This window comes from Cupressus sempervirens, chromosome 4, assembly GCF_028749045.1.
Source record: "Cupressus sempervirens isolate cs-2001-9-10 chromosome 4, ASM2874904v1, whole genome shotgun sequence".
Lineage (NCBI taxonomy): Eukaryota > Viridiplantae > Streptophyta > Pinopsida > Cupressales > Cupressaceae > Cupressus > Cupressus sempervirens.
Window position 1 is genome coordinate 880,567,049 of NC_143121.1, and position 23,577 is coordinate 880,590,625.

General features: G+C 33.4%; 1 protein-coding gene across 1 annotated transcript in view; it reads left to right on the plus strand.

The window, feature by feature from the left end:
• Positions 1 to 3,803, plus strand: part of LOC149564200 (NAD(P)-binding Rossmann-fold superfamily protein) — a 133,936-nt gene extending 130,133 nt beyond the window's left edge. Inside the window, exon 7 of the mRNA XM_089827272.1 lies at positions 3,475 to 3,803. The gene's annotated coding sequence lies outside the window, so the exon portion shown is untranslated. The remainder of the gene's footprint in view (positions 1 to 3,474) is intronic.
• Positions 3,804 to 23,577: the final 19,774 nt, after the last annotated feature.

Below are 23,577 nucleotides of genomic sequence, written 5' to 3' on the forward strand. Positions count from 1 at the left end.
ATTTTCTCATGTTTCACCTAATGGAAAATTTTGAAACTTGGTGAAATTGGAGAGTGGCACTTGTACTTTATGATTCTGGTGCCTATGTGCAAGAAGGTTGTTGGCACATGTCGATTTGGAACAAACTAAGGTTAACATCTCTATGTGGCAACTTAGTGAGAAGAAGAAGAATTGAGGTCAGAGACACATAAGGGTTGAATCAAGCCCCCAAACCTTGAATTCTCATTATTCTCAACAAGCTCAACATTTTCATGGCACTAGCATGGCTGTTTAGTGATTCCTTGTACTTCCTTTTTTAAGTAGGCCTAATTAGGTCTTTTAGGCCTCAAACTTAGTCAACATTTTGCTAGTTCCTTGAGGAGTTAGAACTTGAGAATTGGGGGTTCAAAGTAACTTAGAAAAAGGTATATGTAACTATGTTTAGTTTCCTAGGTCTTTTGGAGAACCACTAAGTCGTGGTTCAAAAACCAATATACAAGGGTTAGTAGGAAATGAAGGACTTAATGAAGGAAGTACTAATTGCTAGTGTATTGATGAAGTTTTGACCATTCAAGGATGTTACTGAGGTCTCAAATAAGATGGATCCAACTTGATTCAATTGAAATCATAGTCCTCTTCATATTGTATAATATGTGTGAAATAGGTACTTAGTTTAGTCTAGCTATTTCACCTACCAAAGAGGGAACTACAAGAAGGATTGTAAGTAAGGGTTGTATAGGGTCTTTTGATCCCAAATACATATGGAATGAAGTTGTTACTAAAGGTGCCAATCCTTAGTTAGAGTCTCGAGCCAAGACCTTGGGAGTGAAGCCTCTAGGGAGGGTATTGCTGAGAGTGGTTGAATCCCACAGAAAGAACACTGACCACTTAATTGGTGTTGGGTAAAGTTAGTGCACCAAGAGATTTGTATCATTTCCCTTCCGTTTGAAGTTTCTTTTGTTCCCTTTCTTGTTAGAATTTGTATTTAGTACTTGGATTTCTACACCATAATTATTTATTCTAATTCCTCTGATGATTAGTCTTGATTCTTCTTGAATACAAACAGATTTTAATCAATTGAATTTTTGAAGTTTGGATGGAGCACTTATTACTTGTATGAATGATTCCCAAGCCATGGAATGTTTGTTAAGGACTAGCATTGTTAATTCCTCATTGTCAATTATATGACCAATAGTGAATAACCGGTTCCTTAACTCAATTACTCTTATAAAGTAGAATTTAATAGATTCACCTTTGTTCATTTTACATGATGCAATTGTTTCAAACTGGGAGCTACGCTAGTATTATTTATCTCATACATGTTTTCTAGGAAGGTAAATATATTTTATGTAGTATCCAACTTTGATAAAACTATAACTATATGCTCCTTCATTGCATCTACTAGAATCTTCATGGCTTTGTTGTTGTTCTTTGTCCATTGAAGTTTCTCATTATCATCATTTGGTATAGGTACAACCTTTTCCACAAATAAGTCTAATTCTTATTCTCTTAGTGCCATCATTACTCTAAGTTTCTAAGAGACAAAATTTGTTGATCTATCAAGTCCATCTTCAAATTAAATTCTTTTGACCATTTTTTCTTATTTGAATTTCTTTTGATGGTGATTAGATTTCTTGTTTAGTTTATCTTATTGTTATTTGCTTCAATGAGACTCTAATACTGTGTTAAATGTTATTGATCAAATTATAGATTAAGGTGTTTTAATTCTCAATATGAGGTATCAAAATTAACATTTTCGATCTCCTTTCAATCTATTATAATTCTTTGTTTGTATAGATTTACGAGAAGATGAAAAAACAAAATCTATAAGTATGCCTTTTGAATCTTATATGTATATGTATATTTATGTCTATGTGTATGCCTATGTATACATATGTATAGGTATATGTACATGTATGTATATATAGAAAGACACAGTTATATATGGTATTTGACATATCCCTTTGGTAGGATGATAATTAAGAATGATATCTAGAAGTTGTGTATTTTTTGTAATTTCTTGATGAGTATTTGTTTTAATAAATTTTTGAAGTGAGTGCATCCTAAATTTTTTGCACATGTTCAAGCATTGGGAATCAAGTGTAGAATAGTATTATGTAATTTATTTTGAATTTGGTTAAGTATATAAAAAGTTTTTAAAATAAGGTTGACATATGTTTGTGAGGACTATCAAGATAGTGGTAAAAATAATAAAGTTTACAGTGTTAATGTTGTCCAAAAATAGAAAAAACTTATATGGTTAAAAAGATAAGATGTGTAAGATTATGGTGGTCACTTCAACATTTGCAAATCGGGTGAAGGCAAAGATGAGAATTCATCTTAGAAGATGAAAAAATGTCTAAAGGACCAAAATTGGAGTAAAAACAAGATCCTAGGCTTTTGAGTAATTTCCCTAGGCTTTTACGAAGCCATAATCTGATCAATTTTTAACGTTTCAAATAACCCAATTATATTCTAGAAGCCTAATGTGCGTTTTCTAGATTTTCATAACTTGATTAGGTTGTTATGATATACAAAGCTCGATAAGGTTATGAAGATTAGAGACTTAATATTATATTGTACTTATCTATGTATATTTATAATTAAATATTTATATTATATTTATGTATATATAATTAAATACATATGCCAATAGTGGCATGTTGTGATGGTTAAGTTGTTGAGTTGGTATTCTTGCCATCAAGGTTCAAATCTAATGGGGATGAGGTTCCCCGTTTGTGGCCTCACAGGTTCACAGCTCCAAGTCAAAGCATTTACCCCAAGAATAATAATATTAATAATAAAATACATATATTCATAACCCTTCTCTCTCTCTCTCTCTCTCTCTCTCTCTCTCTCTCACACACACACACACACACACACACACACACACACACACACCCCTAATCCCTCTCTATCTCTCTCTAACTTTTAACCCCTAACCCCTCTCTCTAGCTCAAATTTGCATCTCTCACTCTCTCTCAAACACGTAACCCCTCTCTCTAACTCCTAACCCCTCTATCTCTCTAACTAGTAACCCACCCCCCCAACCTCTGTCTCTCTCTAACCCATAGCCCATAACCCCTACCCTCTCCCTCTTTCTCCCCACGTCATCTTTGGTTCCTAGTACTACATAACCTAATTGGGTATTGTAGAACTATTAGAACCCAATTGGGTTATGAGATAATATGGACTATATCAAGTTCCTAATGGCCTAAAAATGTTGTTTTGTCTCCTTGAAGGCTCCGCTATTGTATGACATGCTTTTTTGCAATAAGTCTACATATGCTTTGTTTCATTTTTCTTGGAAATGATTGATTTTTTCTAATTTTTTCCTTCATGTTATTATATCATTTGAACTTGATATTAGATAATAAAACCATTGATTTCTCTTATTTTTCACTCTATTGTATTACTTCATATTATAAAATAATGTTGTAAATTTTCTATTGTTTTGTATTTGATTATGTATTTTTACCATGATATTGTTTGTAGGACAATAAACACCCCACAATGGGAAAGAAAGAGGTGAATAATTGAAAAGCAAGAGGCACCAAATGATCAACAAAGGGGCAATCAACACTCTCCTTATCGCTCGCTTTTAAAGAAGTGCAACACACTACGTTGTGCATATAGTAGCAACCATGTTGCTTTGATGTAGTTGCAGTCACAAAAGTTGTTATTGTGGGGTAGGGTTTGAGACCCCCTGCTCCACTTTTTTTTTTTTTTGATTTTTTGACTTAATTTTTATTTTAATTTACAAAATTGATAATTTTTAAAAGTGTATATTTTTATTAATATATAAATGTCCAAATTTGATAGGATACTATATTCCAACCAACCGAAATTTAAAATAATATTTTCCTATTCACATAAGAATAAGGAAATATTTATTTTTCCTCTTAGCAAACTAGTATGGATTTTTCTAAGATATTTCACCTTTTTCATTAGGTTTTTCTTGCTAGGGCTATGTTTCCTAAAATTTAAATGTAAATATGGAAAACCAAAACTACCAAATACATGACCAATGGAAAACCAACAAATTCCAAACATAAACTAGACAATATTTTCGAATACGAAATCAACATGGGTTTTCCAAATCCTACCTGAAATCACAATTGAATTTAAATGACAAGTAGAGCCAGAATCCAAGCTTTGAAAAACAAGTCTCTAACTTTACACCTAAAACCAAATTTTCAACTTGATAACGTAATGAGAATAATAACCCAAAATCTCGTCATATAGAAAAACCTATTAGATTTTCCTGAAAAATGAAACTTAAACTTTCAAAAGAAAAGATTATAGCATTAAACTTACTCCATATGTCACCTAACTTAACTTTTAACTTCTATTTAATTGATGTGCACTTAAAATATAATGAAAATATAATTTAGAATTAATATCATTGGCACAATTTTATGGAATAATTATAATTAAACCGTGATTAATTAATTTGGCCAAATATAATATGCAACTTGATCTTAGAAATGAATTTATATTTTTTGTGCAACTAAATTAGGATTTTTGATTCAATAATTAATTAAATCTTCAATTTCTTAATTAGACTTTTAGTTAAGTCATTTTAAGTAAATAAAGGTATTTAATTAATCCTTTACACTTTAATATTGTAATATTTAATATTAAAATAATCATAAGATTTAATTATTCCTAAGTCATAATCAAACTTAATAAATTCATTTTACCAAGATAACCATACGATAAAAAATACATGACTGAACCACATAACAACAACTCACAAGACTATCATGCTCAAGGTTATGTTTACAAATTTATGTCACCTTGGTGAATGCAAAGACCTATTGTAAGTCAGATACTTGTCCAATTTTAGGTCAACAATAACTTATGATAGGATTTGAGTCTGTATACTTTCTCCCCTCTCATTATTGAGATATTGTGATAAAGCACACTCATCTTGGCAACTCAGAGAAGTCAACATGTCTATGACTCTCTTCGTCAACTATATTAGACATGTCAAGAAAAAATTCAAAACACACACACCATACACAATTAAGTATGGGGTAAGTAATTTCTAACCATATACATAAACATAAAGCATCATAACTTATACATAATCCTCATGAAAATAACCAACACACACATGAGAAGTGATTCTGTTGGTGTAAATACGTATTCACTATTTACACTTACTTAAGTTTACTTAGGTTAATGCATTATTTTAATATTTATTTATTAGTCACCTAGGAGTACGTGCACTCTTGTGAGTTGTTATGCTGACATCACATGGGTCTGCACCTCTTTTAAGCACATGTTGTCTACAACATAGGAATCTTCTACACACATATGACACTTTCTCATTCTTATCCATTAATCTAGAATGTTGGATAAGGTGCTTAGTTGTCTTATCTTCTAGTTGTTTCTAGAGACATTCTAGGTGCTTCCCGAGAGGCCTTTATATAAAGGCACTTTTAGTGTGTTTGAATATCACATTCTAAATAGAGCAATGTATTCAGACATACTTTGATTAATTGATCATATCCATTTTTGGTCTATAGTTGTACTTGTGTTTGAGTTCTTAGTTCCTAGGTGAATTTTTCCCTTAGGCAAATTCTTATATGGTATCAGAGCTTTTGGAGATTTTTTCATCACATAGCCGTCTGAGACCATCATCTTGCTTCATCACTACAACCCAACTCTAGAGTGTCACAGAAATTGGGAGTGTCCAATACCAGATCTGACCTCACCATTGCATCTGGAACACTGATTCGGTGAAAATTGGCTATAAAGCTGCCTACCCTAGGTCAAAGTCGATTGTGAGGCAATTTTTTTTTTTGGCAAACTGGCACTCAAAGGACTGATTTGTAGAATTGGTATGATCATTTCAGATCTGTACATTTAATTTTCAGATTTACATTTTTTTCATCTACATCTCAGCTATTTTTTTAGATTTGCATCATTTTTTGAAATTTTTTTGGCCATAGGGCCATAGGAGAGATTTTTTGCAAGTGAAGATTGAAGCTTGTTGGTGCAAATCTGATATTTGCATCACATTCAAAAGGTCCAAAAACCCCCAGATCAGATTTTGTTTCATCCAAATCTAACACCTGAGGCAAAGTGTAGGGACATTTGTTTTTTGGAGGCACGACGACGATTAAGAAAAAATAATAGTAGCAACAATTTTCAAACATCGATATCTTCCTCATACGAACTCTTTTTTGCGAGATTTTTTTTTTTGTTTTGGGGTAAAATTTTGTGATCTACACATTGGTGCAGGTGGTTTGAGATCTCTATTTCTAAAATTTTTTGCAACTCCAAAATCTCGAATTTTGCCACTTAAAATGCTTGGTACGGGCTCATCCGGACTCCAAATCAGGTTTCGTTTTTTTTAAGTGCATATTTTTTGTCTACTTTCCAAATTTGTAATCACATTATAGGTTCTATGGACAAAAATACTACTTTCAGAAATAGGCCCTAAATTGGCAAGTGGCTACCGAGTGTCTAAATCATTCATTGGGGGGGTTCTTTGATTCTTTGGAGGTTTCATTAATTAGTTCATCATGGAAGAGGATGATTTGATCTATTTGCACGCAAACAACTATCAAGAATGGAGTCAAATAGCTATCAAATATCCCAGTCAGCACAATGCACTACCATATGTGAGAGGATTTGACTATGATATTGAGACATTCGACTTCATTACTCGTGTTCTCTTTCTATATATAGATATGGAAATTCTAGATTCACTTATTAACCTTAAGGAAACTAATCCATATGTTCATTGGTTGTATCTTTGGGAAACCTATGGAGATCCAAACATTCCTCCATTCCCAAAAAATCCCATTCCTCTAGTTGCAGCTAACTCCTCTTCAGATGAGATCACACCTCTAGCTCTTGTTGCTCCCAGTGATCCTATTCCAGCCATAGATGCTTCAGATTCAGTGTAGCAGGACTCTTTATGTCTTCCTACTCTACCTTTATGTGATGAATTCCTTCCCGCCCTTGCAAGCCTGTTCATGGAGTCTCACATTGAAGATGTGGGAGACATTCTTGATGACATTTGTCTTCTTTTCGAGGCGGATACTCCATCCTTTTCCATAGTGACAGATTCATGTATTTTAGCACTTCCGGATACACATGGTCTTCTAGGTGATGATTTCTTGCCAGACATTTTAGCTCTATTCTTGGAGTCACACAGTGGTTATGGTTATGATGATTTCTCGCTTCTCTTTGCTGAGGATTCTTCTACAATTATTACACATTCTCTACATGATCAATCCTTCCAGGTTGGCATGATTGTGGATTCTTATGTACAACATTTGCAGGAGATCTCTTTCACATTTGAGAAGACTATTGGTTTCTTGAAGAAGGTTCTACCACACTCCCTGTTTGATTTGAACTTCTCTTCAATAGTTTTCGAGGAAGCCATCATCAGTATCAACACAGGAACTTTTGAATAGGTTTTAGAGACACCGTTCATCATTGAGATTCCTTCTTTATACAGGGGACACATCTCATGGGTACCCTTGCCATTGTTTCTTCCAAAGGGGAGGAACATCATACTAGGGTCATGGATCAGCTTCTACATCAAAGCATTTCTCACTAATCGGCACACTACTTTTAGGGGGGTGGGGGGGCCTATCTGATCTCCTTCGTCTTTTTTTTTTTTTTTGGGGTGGGGGGGACTTTTTCCTCTTAAGAGATTTTGTCTTTCTCCTTCTCTTTTGTATATACTGGATGTATGTCGTAGTGGGGGGTTCTTGATTACTCCATCCATCAATGCATCCTTTTTCATCTCTCTTTTTCGAGGAGGGTTTTTCCCATGATGTTTTCCCTCTTTCCCTACTTTATGAGAGATTTGCATCTTCATTATGTACATGGGCACCTAACATGGCCTAGTAGCCAAGACCCATCTTGCATTTCATCCTAGTTTTGAGAACTTAAGTGCATTCCTCTAAGTTGCACTTAAGGGGGGGTGTTGGTGTAAATATGTATTCACTATTTACACTTACTTAGGTTTACTTAGGTTAATGCATTATTTTAATATTTATTTATTAGTCACCTAGGAGTATGTGCACTCTTGTGAGTTGTCATGTTGACATCACAGGGGTCCGCACCTCTTTTAAGCATATGTTGTCTACAACACAGAAATCTTCTACACACATATGACACTTTTTCATTCTGATCCATTCATCTAGAATGTTGGATAAGGTGCTTAGTTGTCCTATCTCCTAGTTGTTTCTAGAGACATTCTAGGTGCTTCTTGAGAGGCCTTTATATATAGGCACTCCTAGTGTGTTTGAATATCACATTCTAAACAGAGCAATGTATTCGGACATAGTTTGATTAATTGATCATATCCATTTTTGGTCTACAGTTGTGCTTGTGTTTGAGTTCTTAGTTTTTGGGTGAATTTTGCCCTTAGGCAAATCCTTACAGATTCAAGAAATTCTAACATCAATATTGAAAAATAAACTATCAGAGGGGTGTTACATCCAGCTTACTCTTGAAAGTCGAGAAATAACTAAAATGTACAAGGTTTTGACACATGTGCTACAATAGTTCTATTATGCATACAATGCATGATTCAATTAGGGAGTTAGATCCTTGACCCAATTGACCTACTATGATAAAACATTCTAATCTTGTAAATGCATAACTTACATAGTAAATAATATATGATTTCAATTTGATACACAATCCATTTATGTAAATAAGAATATTGTAAATTATTTTTTGTAATCTCTAAATCAGTCTTATCCTTTTACATTTAATGACAACACACAATACAATATGAACAGTCAAATATAAACGAATCCAAAAATACAAGTTTTATATTATACCACTAGAGCCATAATAATAGTCTAAAATAGAGAAGATTTATGTCTATTGGCATATTTTCAAGTAGCCAAGATTTGAAATTTTTCATATCTACTCCTATGAAAAAATTTATTCATTCAAAGACACACAGAATCATAAATTTATGGTATGCGATCAAATGTATTATTGTATTTGTTGGCAGCATGTTGAATGGGTCAAAGTTTTGTAGATAATTTTTGATGGATTAATGGTTGTTCTCAAGATGAACAAGACCTATTGAACGATAGAGATCAAAGATGCTTGGTAAAAGGAGTGTGATAGTAAAGACCACCAAGTTGCCTCAAGGAATGAATGTTATCGGTATTTTTACAAACTTCCAAAACATTGATACAAACATTGTAACAAGCTCCAAAATTAACCCAATCTTTTGAGAAGAAAAAGATTGAATCATTCTGAAGAGAGCGTTAATTGTTATTATTCATCGACAACATGTTAGAGTTCATTAATTCTAACTGTTTTCACAAAAGCTTGCACCCTTGCCTAAAGTTTTGACCTAAAGGCAACCTTGTGAAACATGGAAATAATCTCCAAGTTGTGGGACATGAACAATGAGATTGAGTCTCCAAAGAAGGCTAATTTTCTTACTATCAGGATGCACCTAGCTAGTCTTCAGAGGAAAAGGGAGAAGGAGATGCATGAAAATCAAACTACCTAATCTAATCTAAGAAGAGGTGATACACCAAATAGTACGTTCAATCTTATCTCTACCTAAGAATGCATAGTTAATCAATATAACCTCAAAATATATAGATTCAATCCTTTCTTAACTTAACAACTATATGTAGATTAGAAACCACTAGAATGTTGTGAGGATGAGGAAGAGACTTCACTCTATATCACTCAAAGGGCCAAATAGATACAATCATGCAGGTGAAGAATAAAGACAATACATTAACACAAAGAAAGAAGGTATTGCACAGTATATTAATGGAAGAAAGAGATACACCATAGAACTATATTAACTTAGAGGCAAAGAAAATTATAGTGGCTGAGCATCGAATATAATGCTATAGAACTAGAGAAAAGATCAACCCTTGGAAGGGTTACATAATTTACTTTTATAGTTCAAACATACCTAAGAAACTTCCACTAAAAGCCAAGATATCAAACACTGACATCAAGTTGCAAAAGAAACATCAATGCTGATACATAAGGATTTGATTAGGTCCGCACTGTTAATGTAAATAATTATTATTTGCACTTTACTTATGTTTACTTAGGATAAATACATTATTTTATTATTTGTTAGGTTACACCTAGGTAGGATAAATACATTATTTTATTATTTGTTAGGTTACACCTAGGAGTTTTCTTACTCATATGAGTTGTCATGCAAAAAGCATAGGAGTAAGCAACTCTATTTTAGCACATGGTGTCTACAACAGTGGAGTTTCCATAATCAACTGAGTCGTCATGTTGACAACACAATTGTTTGCACTCTTAATTAAGCACATGGTGTCTACAACATAATTTTATGTGACACACCTTTGTAGGCTTACCTTCACACTAACACTTGTGCTTAATGGAGGGTAACCCATTCCTGGTGGACATGTGCTTAGTTTTGAGGCTTATCATATTGCTAACTCCTAGACATTCTAGATGTATCTTAGAGGCCTTTATATATAGGCACCTCTAGTGTACTATACAATCAATACAATGAATTAAATATCATATTGTTATTCTGATCATACTCTGTTGGTCTATTTTGTGCTAGTTATTGTGCTTCTTGGTCTTGGATGATTTTTCCTTAAGACAGATTCTTATACACACCAATATGCATGTTAGTGTAGTTTTTTATTTTTCCTATTTTGCTAGGTTTTTCCTACACGTTTAATAATCTCGCTTAGGTTAATAAAGCATGTCTTATTAGGTGAATGGTTGTGAGGTGTCACCTTCCTACATGTGAGCATCTATTAGCTATCTTGGGAAGATACTTTGCTATCTTTAGTCCGATAGATGGTTGCTCCTCATTGGTTGGTGTTGCCAACTCCTCCCTCTTCCTAGCCTATATAAGCATGCTACCTGGCTTGTATTTGTATCTCTTGTTTTTGCGTCCTCTTAATGCTATTTTGCTTCCAGCATTTGCATTACTCTCTTGGAGACTAACTCTATGATGCTATTTTGATTTTGTATCATTTGCATTCATAGTTTAGATATTTACTCTTTGCACTAGTTTTCTGGGTTATTAATCTTATCAGATTCTAACAATGCAAAATAAATTTGATCCCTGTGCACATATTCAACCTTGGAAGGGACAACAACCATAACTAAAGATTGGATAAATGGATAACAAAAAATCACATGAAGATAAAAAAACAATTTTAATAAATAGGAAGAATGCAAAAGAATAATGGTAGATGATCAAAAAATTGATTTGGTCATTAAGAGCCATTGGATGGCATTCTCAATGCTTTCTAAATCAGATATATCAACAAGTCAAACATATTCAACTGCCAACCTGTACCCTCCTTGTAATTTCATTGGTTGAAGACACTTTATTTTCTAGCTCAAACAAGTAGAAACCCTTTTATATTATGGTCAACCCAGGAACTTAAGATCTTGTGATCATCAATGAAGTCAAACCTTCCATAGCATCTCCATTTGAAAACTTAGCCCTTACAATCGTCAATTTATCTCATTGTCAAAGAACCCCCCTATAACTCCTACGATCTTACAATCACTAGCTTATCTTAACATTGGGCCCTCCTTGAAACCTTCTTACGATCTTACAATCGAGACATTGCTTTATGATCTCATGAACATACAAAGACATGACAACAACCTTCACGTAGCATCAACAAAAAGTATCTAGACTTCTATGATCCTTTGATGACCCTTGGATCGTGACATTAGGACTACTTTGAAACTCCTTCACAATTATACACCACACTATTATATCGTAGCTTCAGAAGGCCACCAAACTACACTTGAGATCTTATGACCATTCATTTCATCATAACATTAGGCCTCTATCGTGTCTTACAATTCCTTGACTGAATGATCATATGATAACACCATTGGCATAGGGTTGTCGATCCTTCAATTTTTCTTTATGATGTTATGTGTGCTGTGAAATGACCTTATGATCTTATGATTGTAGTTAGTTGTAACATTGGCATCATAAAAGTCAACTTCAAGATCCTATGATTGTGGTCAACCTAACCCCTTGTCGTGTCCTAGGCAGTGTAATATTTTACCCCTGCAATCTTATGAACAATGGTTCATTGTAAGATCAAAACAATATATTTCTTTCCCTTCAAAAGAAAACATGTCTAATGAACATATCAATCTTCACTCAATAAAATATTATTTGAACTTGTAATGATGTGACCCAAAGAGATTGAAAGATTGGGCCCATCTGGACACTTGTCCACTTGTCATTATGTTGCTATGACTAATAACCTTGCAACTTTGGATAATGACATAATGATAACCATAGATCCTCCAGATCCAATGATCATGATGCAGCTGAGGCACCTGCTTAATTTAAGACCCTCGACCAATTAGGGCTAGCCACCTATTCACCTCCGACACCTAAAGACTTATTAACTTGTGACCGCTTCCTTTTTGTAGCTTTGTAGGCTGGACAATTAGACTCCAAGATCTTATGATCGTTGACCATCTTGTAGCATTGGGTAGGTTTTCTTCTTGGTTCACGATCCTATGATCATTATGATGCTACGACCATACGATAGTCTGATGGCACGACAACACTATACTTCATGATATCTCAAGCCATTAGTATACCCTTTGCAATCTTATGGGGCTCTTCATTGTGTGCATCTATGATCACTCAACCAATCAATGATATGACTGCATGATCACATGACCACCTTCTGCCCTTTGAAACTTCAAAACCTCTGGCACCTCTATTGACGATCTTACAAACCATAGTTTATTGCTTGGTCACAGGTCCCTAAAATTTTCATTGCAATAACTTGTCTCTACGATGTCATGACAAAATTGACTATCATAACATTGAGAGACCTTGAATTTGACCTCACGATCCTCTTCTTATTGTAATATCATGACCCTGAGTGTTTATCATAACATCACACTGACCAACCTGCCTTTCAACATTAAACACTTACAATCAAATGATAAGAGCTATCATAAGCTCACAATCCACAAAAAATGCACTGACGATGCTATGATCACAAAGGAAAATCATGAGATCGTGAACCATGAAACATACTCTTGCAATGCTATGACCATTGGGTATATCATAGGATCGGGACCTTAGCATACATAACATGTAGTACTATGACTAGAGAAAATCATGAGATTGGGAGACTGAGCATTCCACCTTATGATGACTTGCTAGCATTATATTTCATAACATTGGGAGAAACAAAAAGAAAGCTTATGATTGGACAATGGAACCCTCAATTGTAAGATCGTAACACTTGGAAAAGATATGAAAATTTGAAATATGGCACACAAAGATAGAGTTTAGCATATTTTGACCAATTGGGCAATTTTGATGCCACAAAAGGGATCTCTGATCAATTCTTTATGATATTGTTCAACAATGAAGGGGGGGCATGAAATTGACTAACACTTATGGCGACTCAAAGGGGATGTTATCCTACTATGCATGTGACCAATGACCTTAAGCATCCATTGGGCTATAGAGTCACAAAAAAGGCCCTCACAGTCTAAAACACAAGATGCCTAACTCTACAACTACAAAATACTTTAAAACCTACTATCTCACAAAAAGAAAAGCATGTGCTTGTGCACTTATTGAAAAAAAGAAAACTATTCTAATATATAGAGAAAACCCTAACCTTCTTCAGAAGTAAGATTTGAGGTAAATGCCATTAACTAAAATGGGTAGAGCACCATCATTAGGCTTGGATAATTGGAAAGCATTGCCCTCTTTGCAGTTGGTGATAACATAAGGGCCACTCCACATAGCATCGAATTTGGAGTACTTGACTAGCTTGGCTCTATCTGCATCCCACTTGAGAACAAGGTCTCCCTCTCTAAAAACCCTAGCTTTAGCCTTCTTGTTAAAATTCTTTTTGATTTTCTGCTGACACATTTCAAGAGTCTACATAAGCTATTGCCTCTTTTCTTCTAGCTCCATTAATTTTGTCATTCTAATAGTCATGGCATCATCTTCCATTAGCTTTAATTTGAGCTAACTCAAGAGAGGGAAACTCCAGGGAAATAAGAAGCCTGGCTTCCCTTCCATAAACTAAAATGAAAGGAGAGTTCCCAATGGCCCTCTCAAGTGTAATTATATTAGCTCAAAGGGTTGTTCTTAGCTTCAAATGCCAACACCTCTAATTGTCCTAAATTGTCCTCTTCATGATTTTGATCAAGTTCCTACTGGAAGACTCAACCAAGCCATTGCCTTGGGGATAGTAATTTGAGGATGTACTCTAATATATTCCATGATCAACTACCCAAGAGAAAATATGAGTCCCAACAAAGGAATTAGCATTGTCTAATATTATTGTTGAAGGAGTACCAAACCTAGTAACAATTCCATCAAGGAATTCCACTATTGAGGCCTGTGTAGGATCTTTCAAGGTTAGTGCTTTTGTCCACCTTGTAAAATAATCTATTTCAACTAAGATCCACTTGTGACCAACTATGGAAGGTGGATTGATTGGACCAATAAAGTCCATCCCCCATTGGGAAAATGGTTGATCAACCTGAATCGGATCTAGGGGAAGAGATGTTAATCTTTGTTTACCTAAAAAGAAAGCCCACTTATCACATTTCCTTATATATATGTAACAGTGATGAAATAGAGTTGGCCAATAATAACTAGACCTCATGAATTTCATGTTTGTTGTTCGTGCTGAGAAGTGGCCACCATCATGACCATCATGAAATTCTTTGATCATCCTATTTGTCTAATCAGGGTTGATACATCTTAGAAAGGCTCCATTTAGATCCTTCCTAAAAAGGATCCCATCCACTAGGGAAAAAGGGATAGATAGTAGTCTAAATTGTCTTCTTTTGGCCCTACTTAACCCTTGTGGATATCCTTCTCCTAACAAGAAGGCTATCATGTCCTACATCCAATTATTTGGATTCTCATCTCCTATTAGTTTTGCATCTTCTATAACTAGAGAAACCTCCTTAGTTGCCTCTTGAGATAAAATCATCTGTTTACACAATCCTTTTCCTCTAACAAAATAGGTGATCTTGATGTCTATCTTATACTTCATGACCTTAGTGATCCATTTAACCCTCTTCTCATTCACATCCTTATTTAAAAGAAAGTCATTCACACTTGCATGAGGAACCAAGAGTTGGATCTTTTTGTGAGACAAAAGATGCTTGAATTTCTTTAGAGCTCTTATGACCACAAGAGCCTAGTTTTTGACATAGTTCTATTTATCTTCATAGTCCTTTAGCCCTTTACTAAAAAAGGCTATAGGTTGCTCTTCATTTGTATCATTTAACTGAGTCAAGACAACAGAGATGCTTGACTCACCCCCTAGGGTGTAGAGAATGAAGTCCTTATCAAAATTAGGACTGATAAGGATGGGGGTTGATGCTATTGTTGCCTTTATCTCTTCAAAACTGGCTATTCCCTCCTTTGTCCAGGTAAACACCATGTTCTTCTTTAAAATGTCTATGAGATGCTTAACCATGATAGCAAGATTAGGAAAAAACCTTCTCACAAAATTGATTCTACCAAGAAAGCTCTGCAACCCTTTCTTATGACCAGGAAGTCAAAGAGTAAGGATTGCTTTTTCTCTCGTTGGATCAATGGTCAGACCATCCTTGGAAGAAAAATTATGAAAAGAATGACCCATGTTGAAAAGAACAACTAATGAGAAAATAGATGAGTGGAAGCTATCAAGATTATGCGACATGAACAGGGTCATATGTCAACAAAAGCCACGTGTCTCAACAACGCTTCCTCACTTTATTTAAAAATCATGTAACTCCACAATGTGGGTAAGCACTATCTGTTGATCTTACCTAGATTGATGGCTGACAAAAATCAGCCCTTTAAGCTCAAAAAACTTTATACTAACACACAAGAAACACAACCATGGTCAAGGAAGACTTAGAAAATAAGAGGATTAAATGTGAGAAATAAAATAAAGTCATCTTTTATAAAAAAGAAAAACTGAGGGTAAGATGTATTCCCACACTATATTGAAAATGCCAACCCTTTTGAAAACTAGGGCACAAAATGAGGGTTTTAACTTATCCTTTATGAATTTTAACTAGGGTTTTGATTAAGGATCATCAAATTAGCAAAAGGGCCCTATTTTCATATTTTGGCATAGTGGTAAGGCACATACAAAAGATCAGGCCAATAGTGGCTTTGTCTAGGGACATTGAATACATTGGATTAAAAAAGAGGGCTTATAATTTTTGGGATAAGCAGACCACACAAATGAACTTTACTTCAAAACTTGACAACTCTGAGAGAGCAACAACAATAGGAACAAAACTATGCACAGGAAACTATACAAAGAACAAAGGATATACAAATGTATAGAAAATCTAAAACTATATTCATGGATAAAAATAAGCATTTTAGCAAAAATACTTCTTCAAGAACTGTTCATGAACTTGCAGCTCAAGAATACCTCCTAATAAATCCTTCAACAAATAAGAATCTTCTCCCCATTAAGCTTCTTTTAGATAGGGACCTAACCATATAGTGTCAAATTTGCCATGCTTTCCCTTTTCTTCAATTCTTGCATTCTACATGAGGACCAAATCTCCATATTCCAACTTCTTACTTACTATTCTTTTGTCATATAATGTCTTGACCTGTAGTTGCAACTTTTGGTTCCTGAGAGATGCTTCTCTCCTAGTTTTTGCTATTCCTACAAGCTCATCCAATCTTTCTTGTATATCATTAGTAACATCTTCATCATACAATTAGATGTAATTATAAAGTCCGACCAAGTTATTCTGAGGCATCCTTGCCTGAATTGCATACATAATATCAAAGGGTGCTACACCAATGGCTTTCTTCACAGTCACCCTATCAGCCCATATTGCTAGTTGTAGTTTAGAATCCCAAGCCTTTTTACTATCATCTAATATCCTTTTTATTACCTTTAGTAAGCTCTTATTTGTGGATTCAACTTGTCCATTTCCTTGTGGATGGTAAGGAGAAGACGCTGATCTTGTTATCCCATATTTATCACAAAAATTTTTAAACTCCTCAGACCTAAAGCACATTGCATTATCTATTATAATCTTCTGAGGATATGTAGTGCCTGCCCCTAAGTCGCATTTCAATTATCATTGCCAAACTCTTTTAGGCCAGTTTTATACTTGATGTTTAGTAGCATTACTTTGAGTTTATCAGTTATTGTTTCACATTCAGTTTATTATATGATGAGATTACTTGGTACTCTACATTTCATGTATGCATGATGATTATTTAGTGTTTTTAGTTATCGATGATGATTAGTTAGATGGTTTATTATCACATGTTTTCTAATGGATACTTACCCCATACTACATGTGTATGGTGCGCATGTTTGTTTTCTTTATGTATGGCATTTCTGATGTGGTTAAGGGAGTCGTAGTCACCTATTAATCAAGATCTACACGATGCACCACTTCCTGCCATTACTTGTTTAGCTTAGAATATTGTGTGTGTACATGCGTGAATTTTATGCAAGTTGCAGGTACTGGGTATCAACTTCTTTGAATTGTCAGGATGAGCATACCCTATCACATTATCTCAATGGTAAGAGAGGGAAGATAAATTCTTAAGTCCAAATCCTAAACCCTTAAGCCATTTGTCCTAATTGATAATTAGGACAAGTATCTGAGTCATGTACCCTCTGAATGCGTCGAATGATGTTAATTCGTGATTATAACCCTTTTGTTTGATTTTTGCTATGATGGGTTTTCGTATGTTGCTTTATGAGTCTTTGGTGTATTTTCTATTAATTAAGTCTAATTAAAAGATTAATTAATGATTTAATTTAATGGAGAATTATTAAGACATTTCAATATTTAAATTATATTTAATTAATTGAGAAATTAATTAAATTATAAAAAAAAAAATTGGAGATAAAAGTTTTAAGTATAAATTTCAAACATGATAATATTTAGTCAATTTAATAACAATATATTTAGGTTCATTTTTAAATAAATGATAAATATTATTATTATTTGAGTTAATAAATATTTTATCAATTAATTTTCTAAAATAATTTAAAAAGTGAAAATATAATTATTTAATAAAGGATTTTAGATTACTTGATGTGTGCATGAGTTTAAATAGAAGAAATTAATTAAATAAAAAGATATTTTAATTATATAAAGTATGCATGAGATTAAAGTAATTAATTAATTAAAAATAGAAGTCAAGTGGAAATTAAACAAAGTTATTTAAAAATTCATTTAACATCCATAAAAAGATAAAGCAAAGATTAATAAAAATTAATTTGGAGTTCAAGTCTTGTAAGCATGGAGTTCTCCCGGGTGAACGTATAGTTAGTTCCCCGATTTGAGGAGAGAGAACCCTTTATCACAATTAGAAGGTTCATTTTCGAGGGACACGAATTTTGGAGAGATGAATTTTAGAAGACGAATTTTGGGAACAGATTTTGGAGATGAATTTGAACATGAATTTTGGAAGAGGAATTTGGGAAAATTTGTAGAGAGAAGTTTCTTTTGGAAAGAAGTGAATCTTCTCATAATCTTCGGGTGGTTGAGTGTCAGCATCAGGTTCAGGTAGGGTCTTGTGTTTTGATCACTGATTAAATTACGTTCTTTCTCTTTCCTATCTTCATCATGTCTGTTAATGTTTGTCTAAATAATTCTCTATGACGAATCTTAATCTTGTAATTTCTGAGAAATCTCGATATGCATGTTGACTCCTTTTGTGTGCAAAGAGATCAAGGAAAAGCTCAATTTGAAATCCTCGTTTTGTAGGTGAAAGAAAATTAGGATTTAATCGGGGAAGGGTTTGAATTTAAAAACAAAATTTTAGGTTGAATTTTTTTTTGAATGGTTAATAGAATTTTCCCTATCAGATTATAACTGTAAATGTTATTTTAAAAAAAAAATTAATTAAAATAAAACAAAGATGAATTTGTTTTATTATTATTAGTGAGAATTTAAACTAAAATAAAATAAAAGTTATTTATATATTTTACACACATTTTTATTGAGGGAAATTTTTTTTTTTTTTTTAGTTTATATAATAAATAAAATCTAAAGTAATAAAATTAAATAATATATATACATATCCTTATACATTTGGGGGTGAAAATTGTTTAAAGTTTTAATTGGAAACAAATTTTAAAAAAATTAAAAAATAATAATATAAAACACATAAAACTGTTAGAAGTTGTAATCTTTCCTTGGTGTGTTTATAAACCAAGGTTAGAACTCTTTTCTTTATTGTTGTAATATATTAGGATATTAGCCAAGGTATCCTAATATATTTCTTTTTTGTCCTTTTTCCACTACATCTTATTTTGTCATGTAGTGGAATATGTGAGGACAAATATATATTGTAATTTCTAATTTTAGATTATTCCTCCTTAAGAGGAATCTCACACTTGGCCTCACACACTTATGAATGGTGGCATTCATAGATATGGGAGTTACATTCTAACTCCTCTCTCTCATCTCTATTGAAGAGATGACCCTCTTCTCTCATTTAACAATGAGGTTTCTTCCTCTTCTCAAATATTGTATGAGCTCTCTCTCTCTCTCTCTCTCTCTCTCTCTCTCTCTCTCTCTCTCTCTCTCTCTTTTCTTTCTCTTTTCTTAGGCTTTTCATGCCTCATTCATAATGTCACAAGGGGTTTTCTTTGCTTTCCCCTTTCCAAATATCTTGTCTCATGGTGTTGGAGCTTGAAGCTTTATCTCTCCTATTTTATGGTAATATATTTTCATGCATTTACTCACTTAGATTCTTTCCTGGTATTGTTTATTTACATATTTCTTTTTCCATTTCTAACAAAAACTTTACCTCCCATTGGTCGGCGACAGGCCTGCAATCAAAGGGTATGTACCTGCGATGTAGGGGTGCCATTAAATGGCCGCACGACTAAGTTATTAAGTCGGCAGCCTGCAATTTCATTAAATTGCATTTGTTTTTTTCAAAAGTGCTTTATACGTATAAGTTAATTTGGAATGTTTAAAAAGAAGTTCATTATTATTTTAGATTAATAATAATTTATTAATAGTTTCATTTATTATTATTTTATTAAAAAAAACTAAATTATATTTATTTATTTTATTGTATTTTAATTCAGTTAAAACTAAATTGTATTTAAGTTGTTATTAATATTAGTAAATTTAAGTTATTTTAAATTATCAACTATATTTAAACATACTTATTTGAAATTATTAATTTATTAATAGTTTTGTTAAAACTTAATAAATTGATAGTTAATGAGATATTAAATGAGTGCTTAGTCAGATAATTATTAATTAATTTAATTAAAATTAGTTTAATTAATGATGGATATTGTTTAATACAATTGTAGATTTATATAGGATTGCTTTTAATTTAATTAAAATTTCTTATTTAAAAAGAAAATAAATATATAAGTTATTATTTTAATAATTAAATAAATAATTACCTTCTTTTTTTTGTCATATTGATTAATTGGCTTAAAATCAAAAGTGGGGTAATTGTACATATTATTTGAATATAAAATGAGGTAAATTTATATGTTATTTAAAAAGAATAATGGGTTAATTGAAAGGGTGAACTACGTAATTTAGTTACTTGGAACATATGTTAAACTGGAAACTGGAACCTTACATTTAACTCAACCACATGCTTTCAAATCAAATCCAAACTATGAAATTATACTATTTTGTTGTATTGTCTATGCTTTTGGGTTTTTTGGGGTTAATTAGGTGTTGACCAGTTTAGGTTGTTACTAGAGGCTTGAGGGTCATGCGATTGCGATGATATGATGATTTATTCTCGATCTTTCTAAACCCAACCATGGTGATGTGTTGATATGCTCTATGATGGATATTTTTACTAGTTGTTATTGCTTTCCAATTTTTTTGTGTGAAGCTAAGGTGTATGTTTATGAGATACCTAACTTAACCATTTTTGAGCCATCGATCAGTTATATTTGATTTGCATTCCAGCCGTTTTGAGAGGACTGAAGTGTATGATTTGTTCTTGATGATGTCATTGTGTGAGATGTTTGACTCGACCATTTTGGAGTCTTCAATTAGTATTTTTTGGGATGATTTATGGTTGCTCATTGAGAACCAATGGACATTGTGGGATACTTTCTGGTTGCTCATTTGAGAACCATTGGATATTGTGATTTATCATTGATGCCTTCAGATGCTGATAGAGATCTATTGTGATCATTATGATTATTATTTGATGCTTATCAGTTGCTCGTGGAGAATTGATGTGATTATTGTGGATTATCTTTATGATGCTTTCCAATCACTTGTGTTTATGACTAAGGTGATTTTACTATGATTCTTTGATTTGTGATTCATGAGCTTAGGGTAGGTAATCTATATGTAGTGTCGAGAAGTGGCTTGCAATGGGGGCTAGGGCCCTAAGTGGCTGCCAGGGTAACTCATTGTAAGTTATTTTAATAAGTGATAACATTTACACTAAATGAGAGTAAAATGAACCTAACAAAATTAATTGTATGTTCTCACCCATGCCTCGAGTACTAGTATAGACTAGGATGGGAGTTGAGAGAAGACTTGGTTGCGACCTTGCATTCCGTAGTATGCCTCATCAGTATGAGAGGATACTAGTGGCCACAGAGATCACTAGGGACCTGGGATTCCTAAGGGATTGCTTGGGTAACTCCGAACGTGATTCGTGCGATGAAACTTGACTGCTTATAGAGTAGGTTTCCTACATGTCTTTGTGATGCCTCTGAGTCTAGATGTCGATCAATTTGGAACCTTTGAGTTAGTGTACTTTTAGGATTGCCTAGACTTAGAGAGTACTTTTGTTTTGTGTTTTGATATCTTGTTTGGGGCTTGAGACTATCTCCTTAGCATGGTGGGAGTGGGCCATTTAGATTCCATGTGGTCGAGTGGTAGTGCTTTTCACTCTTACCATTGAGATCTGTTTGTAGTCACCATGGCTGGAGCATTCCTTATCTGCATTTACTTTCATTCTGTTCATGGATCATTATGATAGATGGTTAGATTTTATGATGGATGTTTTATCGTTATTGATGTATGGATGTATCATGTATGGTGGATGATTTCATTTATTTTATTGTACATATCATGGATCCGAGGAGGAGGATGTATTTCTATTTTTACATATGTATATTCTTTTAAGCCTTTCATACCCTGTGACATGTACAGTGGATGAATGAGCATTCCGAATTAATTTGCCAAGAGGCATTTGGAACAAATGTATATTAAATGGACATTGGACTTTATAATCATTCTTTCATGTGGATGTGGTAGTTTCTATACTTAGAATCAATTAAATTTAAATGTGACTCAACGTCTTGGGATCCTTAAGGAATATAACATGTTATGTATGTTTGTTGATGATTACATGTTTTTGCTTCGGCTACTATGTGTTTGATGTGTATGTTATACTTTCTTACTTCAAAAAAAAAATGTTTGGCAAACTTAGTAAAACTTTAGGTTAATTCTTTTGGATCCCTTGGCAGGGCATTACAAGATAACCAAATCTGGATATAATGTTGTTTAGCAAGAAATTATTAACAACTTCACTAATTGCATTTCTGGTAGGGATTTCCTCCACCCATTTTGTAAGTAATCAGTAGCAACTAGTATTTAGGAATAACTAGTATGAGACTTGGGAGAAATCTCACCTATAAAATCCATTCCCCATTGTTGGAATGGCAATTGGACTTCCACTAGTTTTAATGGGGTGTTTCCTAAATTTTTTAGCTTACCTGCAAATCTCTGCCAAGCATCACATTTTCTAATCATTAATTGAGAATCCTTAAAAAGAGGGCCACCAAAATCTAGCTCTCATCACTTTGTGAGCAGTGGTCTTGGCCATTTAATGTCCTCCACAAACTCCAGCATGCATCTCATTCAATATGTCTATCAATTTCTTCTGATCAATAGACTTTAGCAATACTCCTTCAAAATTTCTCCACCTTAAGCTATCCTGAACAATAATATATTTGATGGCTTGTAACTTGGTGCTTCTATTTTCATTTTAAGTCAAACGAGGAGGAGCTTCCATATGTTGCAGATAATGAATGACATTGATGTACCATTCACAATGATCCATATCAGATAAATTTGATTTTAAGACATCTGTCATTGTATTAATCTGATTAGCATCTAAGTTAGTCTAAGCCATAAGATTAGCTAATCCCTGACCTCTCACCAATTTTGTTATCTATATTTCAATGTTAAACTCTTGAGTCCTATTGATCCATCTGAATCTTCTACCTAACACTTCGTGTTGAGAAAATATGTCTTTTACAACAGCATTGGGTACAAATGCAATAACAATGGCACCTATCAAGTAGCATCTAAAAGCCTTAACAGATTTTACCAAAGCATAAGCTTGCTTCTCATTTATCTCATACTTTAGTTCAATAGGTTGTAGTGATTTACTAAAGAAGGCAATAGGTCGTTCATACCCTTCCTCATTCGTCTAACAAAATTGCAGCTACAGTATGGAAAGATGCAAAAGAAAATATGTGCATAGGTTTTGTGTAGTTAGGAGTCCTAAAGACTGGAGCATTTTTTATAGCAGTCTTAATGTCCTGAAATGCTTGGGAAGGTTCACCATCCCAGTTAATAATAGTTCATTTCTTAAATTTTTTT